This window comes from Mobula hypostoma, chromosome 4 (assembly GCF_963921235.1).
Source record: "Mobula hypostoma chromosome 4, sMobHyp1.1, whole genome shotgun sequence".
NCBI classification, from domain to species: domain Eukaryota; kingdom Metazoa; phylum Chordata; class Chondrichthyes; order Myliobatiformes; family Myliobatidae; genus Mobula; species Mobula hypostoma.
Genome location: NC_086100.1, coordinates 64,434,855 through 64,445,233, shown reverse-complemented (window position 1 = coordinate 64,445,233; position 10,379 = coordinate 64,434,855).

Genomic DNA, 10,379 nt, shown 5'->3' with positions numbered 1-10,379 from the left:
ACATAGTGGTGTCAAGAAAGCAACCTCTCCCTCAATGTCATAAAAACAAAGGAGCTGGTTGTGGACTACAGGAGAAATGGAGTCAAGCTAGCCCGTATTGACATCAATGGATCTGGGGTTGAGAGGGTGAACAACTTTAAATTCCTTGGCATACACATCACCGAGGATCTCACGTGGTCTGTACATACCAGCTGTGTGGTGAACACTCAGACAGTTGAAGATGTTTGATATGGGCCCCAAATTCTTAAGAACTTTCTATAGGGACACAACTGAGAGCATCTTGACTGGCTGCATCACTGCCTGGTATGGGAACTGTACTTCCCTCAACCGCAGGGCTCTACAGAGAGTGGTGCGGACAGCACAGTTCATTTGTAGATATGAACATCCCACTATTCAGGACTATTTACAGAGACAGGTGTGTAAAAAGGGCCTGAAGGATCATTGGGGACTCCAGTCACCCCAACCACAATCTATTCCAGCTGCTACCATCCGGGAAATGGTACCACAGCATAAAAGCCAGGATCAACAGGCTCCAGGACAGCTTCTTTCACCAGGCCATCAGACTGATTAATTCATGCTGATACAATTGTATTTCTATGGTATATTGACTGTCCTGTTGTACTTGCTATTTATTACAAATTGCTATAAATTGCACATTTAGACAGAGACGTAACTTAAAGATTTTCACTCCTCATGTATGTGAAGGATGTAAGTAAGAAAGTCAATTCAATTCAAGATGTGGGACTGTTGTTGAATAGTATTACTGGTACTAGATTTGGATGAACTGTTCACAGACAGTCTGGTCGGGAAGGGGCTACAAATATAGTCTCCTTCCATATTACTCTTGCGTGTAGCTAATGGCAAAGGCTGCATCCTTTGATTATAGGGTGCACAGTTTACAATGGCCTGTCAAGAATCTTGCCTGCCATTCTGATATACATGAATGCACATCAGTTAGGAGCAGGAGAAGGCCATGGCCTCCTATGTCATTCAGCAATCAGACTGTAACCTCAAATCTACCATTTCACTTACACCTGGTAATCTTTCACCTCATTCCTTTTAAGAATTTATGTTTTCCTTAGCTAAAGAGATCATTATTTACATGGATCTGTGCTCAATAACATCCCATATAATAGAACATAGAACTCTACAGCACATAGTAGTAGTCATAGTCATAGTCATACTTTATTGATCCCAGGGGAAATTTGATGGGCCATTACAGGCCCATCAGCCCACTATGTTTTGCCGACCATGTAACCTACTCTGGAGACTGCCTGGAATTTCCCTAGCGCACAGCCCTCTAATTTTCTAAGCTCCATGTTCCTATCTAAGAGGCTTTTGAAAGACCTTATTGCATCCGCTTCCACCACAGCCATTGGCAGTGAATTCCACACACCCACTATTTTCGGTATGGAAAAACTTACCCCTGACATCCCCTTGGTACTTATTTCCAGGCACCTCTAGTGTTAGCCATTTCAGCCCTGGGAAAAAGCCTCTGGCTATCCACACGACCAATCCTCTTAATCATCTCAGGTCACCTCTTATCCTCTGTCAATCCAAGGAGAAAAAGCCAAGTTCACTCAACCTATTCTCATAAGGTACACCCTCCAATCCAGGCAACATCTTTGTAAATCTCCTCTGCACTCTCTCTATAGTTTCCACATCCTTCCTGTAGTGAGATGACCAGAACTGAACACAGTATTCCAAGTGGGGTCTGACCAAGGTCTTATATAGCTGTTACATTACCTCATGGCTCTTGAACTCAATCCCATGGCAGATGAATGCCAACACACCATATGCCCTCTTAACAACACTGTCGAGCTGCGCAGTAGCTTTAAGTGTCCTATGAATACGGACCCCATGATCTCTCAGATCCTCCACACTGTTAAGAGTCTTACCATTTATGTTATATTCTGCCTTCAAATTTGACCTACCAATCTCACTTATCTGGGTTGAAGTCCATCTGCCTCTTCTCAGCCCAGTTCTGCATCCTATCAATGTCCTGAGTTAACAAAATATAATGCTAGGCCATATAAAGATTATTAGATCAAATGATGAAAAGCCATAGTGGTAGGTTTTTAGGACCATCTTAAATGGAGACAGTTGGGAAGGAAATTCCGGAGGGTGACTTCTAAGCATTTGAAAACAAACACAGACACCAGTAGTGAAACAATAAAAAGATGAGATGCACAAGAGGCCAAAATTAGAGCAACATAGAGATGAAAGGTTGTAGAAAATCGAGAGGATTACAGAAAATAAAAGGGATTTAAAACTGAGTATGAGGATTTTAAGCATTTTAAAATTGAAACTTTTCTGTTCTGTAGCCAATGTAGATCAGTCAACACAGGGATGAGAAGCAGTAGTAAGTGGTATTGGTAATGAAAGTGTTTATGGGAATTAGAAGACTTACAGATTTTGAAATACTATGATTTTATGGAGTTGACTCACTTCACTTTTCTTCTTTTCAGATTTCTAGAGCACAGCGTAGCTTTGATACTCTGTGATTTTTGTAGTTTTACATTTCTCCTGTCAGGGTTGCTTTAACTCCACTGATGCTTTCCTTTCCTTCAACCATTGTCATTTAACTGCTTTTTAAAGTTGCTTTCTCACACCAAGTCTTAAAATTCTTTTGTGCAATTAATTTCTTAGTTATCTTTCACTAATTTCCCTTCAATACACATAAATGGCATAATTTGAAATGCATTATTATGTCATTGTGGTGTAAAAAGCACATCATACCAAGTGACCGGTAATAAAGAAAGCAATGATAAATTTTTAATTACACTTTGAGACTCAAAACTCAGAAAAGGAAGAGTGCTCCTTTTCTAAAGAAGCAGCACAGTGGATACATTGTTAAGTTTTTGTACATGTATTGACAAATTAACATTTCTTGAGATAATTGACTACTGCTAACTATCTTTGTTCATTTCTCACATCTATGAGTACTGAAAATATTATTTCTTGAACAACTTGTACACTATTGCAATTTATTTTAATAACTATTGCCAATTGCCTTAAGGCTGATTTTGTAATGTAATTCCAAATTATTATTTATCCAAAAATGTTCAACAAAAGAATCATTGGAGATATTGAGGATGACTAGAATTACTTGCACATTTTAAAAGCTTAAATGACCTTGTTCACAAAGTTTGGTTCACACAGATCACCGAAGGTGACTTGAATGCTATTGTGAAGTCACAGTGGAAAAAATGAGATTACAGTTAGGCATTAACGACAACAGAATTTTTGTACTCACTCAAAAGTTGCTGCAATGTTGTTGAATCAACTATGTTCAAATCTTGAAGCATGGAGGTTACTGGTTGTGGACTACAGCACGACATAAATAGTAACAAATAATTTTAATTCAAGCTCATTTAATTATCCACAATTCTTAAATCCACACAATAGTTGCAGTTGTTTTTAAGCTCATTGCAAAGCAAAAGTATCATGAAGCTCTTACATTTGTTTCCAGCAAATTTTCAGATGATAATTTCTGAAGCATTTAACTTCAAGGATTGAACAGCTAAAACATAGATTTCGATAGATGTCTGTGAACAGAGTAAATGCAATTCAACAGGTTTTATACCCAAATTTGATTGTGGTCATGATCTTATCCCCTCCAGAGCTCCATGATCTCCCTAGCACCTGGCGCTCCTCTAACATTGCCCATTTGTGCATCCCACATTTCCTTTATTTGGTTACTAGAGAGCATAGTTTCAAAAGTGTAAACCTTAGACTTTGGAACTACCTCACTTGATTTGGCTTTCCACCTCCTTTGACTTTCACCTTTCCTATTGTCACTTAGTTCTTGACTTACATCAAAATCAGGTTTATTATTATTAATGTGCACCATGACATTTGTTATTCAGTGGCAGGAGTACAGTGTAAAACATTAAAATATCCTCTAGGTTACTAATGTAAGTAATGCAAAAGAGGAATAATAATGTAGTGTTCATGGACAATTCAGAAAGCTGATGACAAAGGGGAAAAAGCTGTTCTGAAAATACTGAGTGTGAGTATTAAACCTTCTCCACAACGATAACGATGAAAAGAGGGCTGGCTGGATCTATAACCCTTTGGCAGATCCTTACAATCCTATGCATTGGAGCAGTTATATCAGCTGGTGATGCAACCAGTGAGAATATTTTTCACTGTTCATCTGTAGGAATCTGCAGGAGTCTTTGGTAATATATTGTGTCTCCTGTAGCACCTCCTGAAGTGCAGATGCTGGTCTACTTTCTTTGTAATTACATCAATAGGTTTGGCCCAAGATAAATCCTCTGAGATGTTGATATCGATATCTAGGAACTTGAAGCTGCTCACCCATTCCTCTGCTAGAACCTCAGAGAGGATTGGTGTGTATTTGCCCAGCTTTCCCTTGCTGGAGGCCACAATGAATTTCCTACTTTTGCTGACATTGAGTAGAAGGTTGCTGTTGAGATGCTACTGAACCAATCAGTGGTGTCATCGGCAAATTTACAGATGGTGTTTGAGCTGTGCCTTGCCACACAGTCGTGTAGAGAGAGAAGAGAGTGCAGGGAGCAGAGTAACGGGCTAAACATGCATCCCTGAGGAGAGCCTATGTTGATTGTTAGTGTGGAGATGTTATTGGTGACCCTCACCGAATGTGGTCTTCTGAGAAGGAAGTTGAGAATCCAGTTGCAGAGGGAGATACAGAGGCCCAGGGTTTGAAGCATGCTGATGATTAACAACAGCGTTTTGCTGCTGTCTAGGTGCTGCAAAGGCAAAATTGACCAGCCCTTTTTTTAAAGCAACTTAAAAAAATAAGGTGGAGTTGAAATAAAAACAAGGAAAATCACTTTTCTTTCACAAACTTGATTAACCATGAACAATTTGCATAATCTGTTTTCCCCACAAAGGTTTGTGGAGAATGACTGTAGAGTATGCCAGTAGATTAGGAACAATTTCTCCAGCTGCCAACCACAGTGAGTCTCCAGTGTTGACATGAGACTAGATCGGTTTGAATGCAGACTTTAATGAATAAACTGGGCATGGAAGGACAATCAGAAAGGGAGGGTTTTGTGCCAATCAATTGTTGCAGGCATGTCTCTTGTAGAAAAAGGGGAGCTCGGCAGCAAACCTGAGCTGTTTTGCAAATAATCCATAGACAAATCCAGCCAAACTGCACAGACAGTTGTCAATATTGGAGGGATTTGCAACTGGAATAAGAACTAATTGCATGGGAAGGGAAGCTATGGCTAGTAAAGAGTTAAGTAAAGATTGTTATAGTACTTAAGCTGCATGATACTGATGGTAATTTGCGACATTTCTTCTCATATTCGATATTTGAATATTGAAAGGCCAAGATAGAGTGGATGTGGAAAGGATGTTTCCTATAGTGGAGGAGCCTCGGACCAGAGGGCACAGTCTCAAAATAGAACACCTCTTTAGAACAGAGATGAGGAGGAATTTCTTTTGCCAGAGGTTGGTGAATCTGTGGAATTCATTCCCATAGACGGCTATGCAGGCAGTCATTGGGTATATATAAGTAGAGGTTGATAGGTTCTTGGGCCTCAAAAGGTTATAGGGAAAAGGCAGGAAAATAGAGTTGAGAGGGACGATAAGTCAGTCATGATGGAATGGCAGAGCAGACTCAATGGGCTGAATGGCCTAATTCTGATCCTGTGTCTTACGAGGGGTCATTGATAAGTTCGTGGCCTAAGGTAGATGGAGTCAATTTTAGAAAACCTAGCACTTTATTTTTCCTACATTTACACACAGTCCAGCGGTCGTGGAGCATACGGATCCCTTCTTTGTAGAAGTCGGTGTCTTGGATTTCCAGAAGTGGTCCACATCAGGGGTGATTGATAAGTTCGTGGCCTAATGTAGACAGAGCTGAGTTATTAACTTCAAATTTTCTGCATTTACACTCAAAGAGTTGAACTGCACGTGCATGTAATGAGAGCTGTATAACTCATCTCCTTCTACCTTAGGCCATGAACATATCAATCACCCCTGCTATGGACCACCTGGAGTCCAAGACAATCTCGTTACAAGCACGTGCAGTTCAACTCTGAGTGAAAATGCAGAAAGTTTGAAGTTAATAACTCATCTTCTCCTACCTTAGGGCACGAACTTATCAATCACCCCTGCTGTGGACCACTTCTATAAAGAAGGGATCCGTATGCTCCACGACCACTGGACTAAGTGTGTCCGTGTAGGAGGGGTCTATGTTGAAAAATAAATGTGCTAGGTTTTCGAAAATTGACTTCTTCTACCCCAGGCCACGAACTTATCAATCACCTCTCATATATGATGCTAGTATTTCCCTAGTTTTTCCACATTATATTATTTGCATTTTTTAAATTATTTTAGTGGTAGCATTACTAAATTCCACTCAATGTTAAACACAAGAATCTGCAGATGCTGGAAATCCAGAGGAATGCATATAAAATGCTGAAGGAACTCAGCAGGTCAGGCAAAGACCCTTCTTCAGTCCTGATGTAGGGTCTCGGCCCAAAACATCAACTGTTTATTCATTTCCATAGATGCTGCCTGACCTGCCAACTTCCTCCAGTAGTCTGTGTGTTTTGCAATCAATTTTATGGGTTTTGAGTGATGCTGCTCTGGGCCAACAATTTTCCATTATGTTAATGGTAAGAGTAAAATCATGTACTTTTACACAAGCACCGATGCTATGACCTGAGATAACACTAGAAGCATGATACAAAAATTATGGTGTGCGTTGTTTATCCCCTTCTAGCTTTGCAATAACTACATCAAGCTCTCTGTTTAGAAGTGCATTCTTAACATTTTGACCAAAATACAGTTCAAAAATCATGCACTTGTGCTCATTTAATTCATGGCAGACATAATTAGATACATCCCTACAGGTTACGAATTATTACAATACACAAAAACCAAAAGGCATTAGTGACTCTTAACATGTCAGATAACATCAAGGGATATAGGGTTAGAATAGAAACTACCAGAGGTATAAAAGATAAGCCATGATATCACTACATGAAAGGCTGTGGGGCCTACTCAAGCTTCCGTGTGCCTTTGGTCAATACTCAAGAGTAAGATATACAGACTGAATGAACAATACAGTTTGATAGTTAATCTAAGTAGTTAAATTCTTTGATGACATCAAGCACACATCAGGATACAAGGAGCAATGAACAAAGGAAGCCGCCATGATTTGAGAAAGATCTTAACATGGCACATAACCGTGCTGTATTTCAGAAGGGACATGCTGATCATACAATGATTCATCGGTTACTTGTGAAACAGTACACGGTCGAATGCGTATTGCAAATAAATTACTAATTTTTATTGATCAAATGTCCAAATTCATATCATTTTGAACCCATAGAGTGCTTTTATCATTTTGCTCCCAGTTCATTGAATGCTTTTCTGGACTTTATAATTCAAAAGGGCCTTCCAGTTGGGCAGAGAAAAGCAGCAAGTTTGACGCAGATGATAAATAGAGGGACCAAGAAGAAAACCAGAAGCCAAACGGCGGTAGTAAACGGTTGCCTCTCTGTCAGTGGGCATGTGACTAGTGTGCAGGGATTCGTACTGGGTCCATTGTTCATCATCTATATCAACAACCTGAATGATGTGGTAAACTGACTCAACAAATTTGCAGATGACACCAATATTGGGGGGCATGGTGGACAAAGAGGAAGGGTATCAAAGCTTGCAGCTGGATCTGGAACAGGTGGAAAAAAAGGGTTGAAAAATGGCAGATGGAATTTAATGCAGACATGTGAGGTGTTGCACTGTGGGAGGACAAACCAGGGTAGGACTTGCACAGTGAGCAGTAGGGAACTGAGAACTGTGGCAGAACAAAGTAATCTGGGAATACAGACCCATAATTCCTTGAAAATGGGATCATCAGTAGATAGGGTCATAAATAAAACTTTTGGTACATTGGCCTTCATAAATCAAAGTATTGAGTACAGGAGTTGGTATGTTGTGGTGAAGTTGTATAAACATTGGTGAAGCTTAATTTGGAGTATTGTGTGCAGTTCTGGTCACCTACTGACAGGAAAGATGTCAACAAGATTGAAAGAGCGTGGAGAAAATTTACAAGGATGTTGCCAGGACTTGAGGAGCTGAGTCATGGGGAAAGATTGAATAGATTAAGACTTTATTCCCTAATTATGCGAGATTTTATAGAGGTACACAAAATTACGAGAGGTATAAATAGGGTTAATGCAAGCAGGCTTTTTCCACTGAGGTTGGGTGAAACTAGAGCTAGAGGTCATGTGATAAGGGTGGAAGCTGAAATGTTTAAGGGAAGCATGGGGGGAACTTCTTCACTCAGAGAGTAGTTAGAGTGTAGAGCGAGCTGCCAGTGCATGTCTTGATTTCAACATTTAAGAGAAATTTGGATAGGTAAATGATTGGGAAGTGTATAGAGGGCTATGTCCGGGTGCAGGTCGATGGGAGTAGGCAGATTCATAGTTTGGCAGGGACTAGATAAGTTGAAGGGCCTGTTTCTGTGCGGTAGTGCTCTATGGCTATGAGTTGCAAGTGTAAACAGAAAATGCTGCAAATTTAGTTTCATCTATTTATATTTCTGTCATAGTATTTTGCTCTTGAACTAGATTAGTATTAGTGTTCAGCTCCCAAATAAACATTTTAATGGAGGCAGTGGGCTTAGAAAAATGTTCAATAATAAACACAGAATAGCACTTATCGATATACCAAAGCAAAATATCAGTAGAAGATAGTCCCAGGGTAATGGAGAGATCTGACGTAAAGACTAGGAGGTATTTCTGAGCAAGGTTGCCTTGAAGGGAATTAGGGCTATGACAGTGGATTCATTTAATAACTGCTATTTGCTACATCACAGATGATACTCGTAGATGAAGAGCCTACGCTTTCTAAACCAATCTTGTAATCTAAACAGACTGAAAGGCAGCAGAGTTAATACAAAAAAGTCTCTATGTTTAGTTCCAAAGTTTATGACAACCAAAATTAGATAATTTGTTATTGAGTTAAAAATTGATTTCAATTTTAACATAAATTTTAGAAGCAGCAACAATTTTAAGTTCCTTTCCCGATGTTTCATGTAAAAAATATTTCTGACAGTAAGTTCACTAAGTTCTTATGTGGAATGATCTCATTATTTTAATTCTCATAAGACCTGATAGTGCAAACAAACTTGTATCTTAATAAATTACAGAGTAAATTAATAAGTTGGAACATGCTATGTTGGTGCCAGAATTGTGGCAACACTTGACGGCCACATGCCCAATGTAAGTGACAAATTTCACTGTATCTTTTAATGTTTCAATGTACATGTGATAAATAAAGCTAGTATTTATATTTGTAAATTACTGGGAAGTTCCTGCTTTTACAAAGACTATTTCTATATTTTGTGGTTGGTTGTTGATGTATGCATGCTTTCAGACTACCAAGTCCTTGGTATGGAGGAGGATAACAACAAGAGGTCATCAGCCTGGTATAATAGCTCACCACGTAAAAATAGCACTTAACACATGTCCCGATGCAGGGTCTCATCCTAAAACTTCACTAATTCTTCCTTCTCACCTCCAAAATCACTGACACTGCTTGATTTCTCTCAAGCTCATATTATTTTGCTTAGATTAGTGTATGGGGTGTTTAGGGAGGGTTAGTACCTCTGGTGGGAGGCCTGCTGTGCCCTTTTTCAGTGCAGCTCGTCCACCTTTGGTCCTCACCTGGTGTTCAGCTCTCGCCTGTAGTTCCAAGTAGCTGTAACATGCACAGCGGCCACACCCCAGTAAACCAGGTGAGGGTAGCCAACAGGTCTTCGACCCTCGGTGAGGTAGGGGATCTGCCTATCCCAGCGTGTGAAGTCTGGCCAAGGCAGATTGAGTGGAAGAGACTGATTAATGGTCTAACGGTCACGAAGGCAGGCCAGCAGGCATTTGTGGAGCACGAAGAGCACGACAAGGCACTTAAATGTCCTGGTCATCCACTGCAAGAGGTGGTGATCTCTTTAAACTCACCTGGCAGAAGGCAAAGGCAAACCACTGCAGTAACCTGCCATGTACACGATTTCCCAATATGTCAGAGCAGCGTGGAGGGAAATCGTCCGCCAACTGGAAATCTCAGATGCGACCTGACGACGTAGACTCCAGCATCAAGCTCATCTTATTTACAAATCTGATCAACTTTGAAGAATACTTATAAATAAAAAAACTTTCTTAGCCTACTCTGCCTTGTACCAAATTTGCTTTTCAATTATTATAGAAATGTAAATATTTAACATTATGCCCTTTTAAACTCTGAGACTATTTCACACAAATGAAATAAATTATAATGATAATCAGCTGAAAGTTAGAAAAGTTATTAATTGAACCTTATCACAACCACAGAATATATGTACTGGAATTAATAGACTAGTTATTCCAACAATTGCA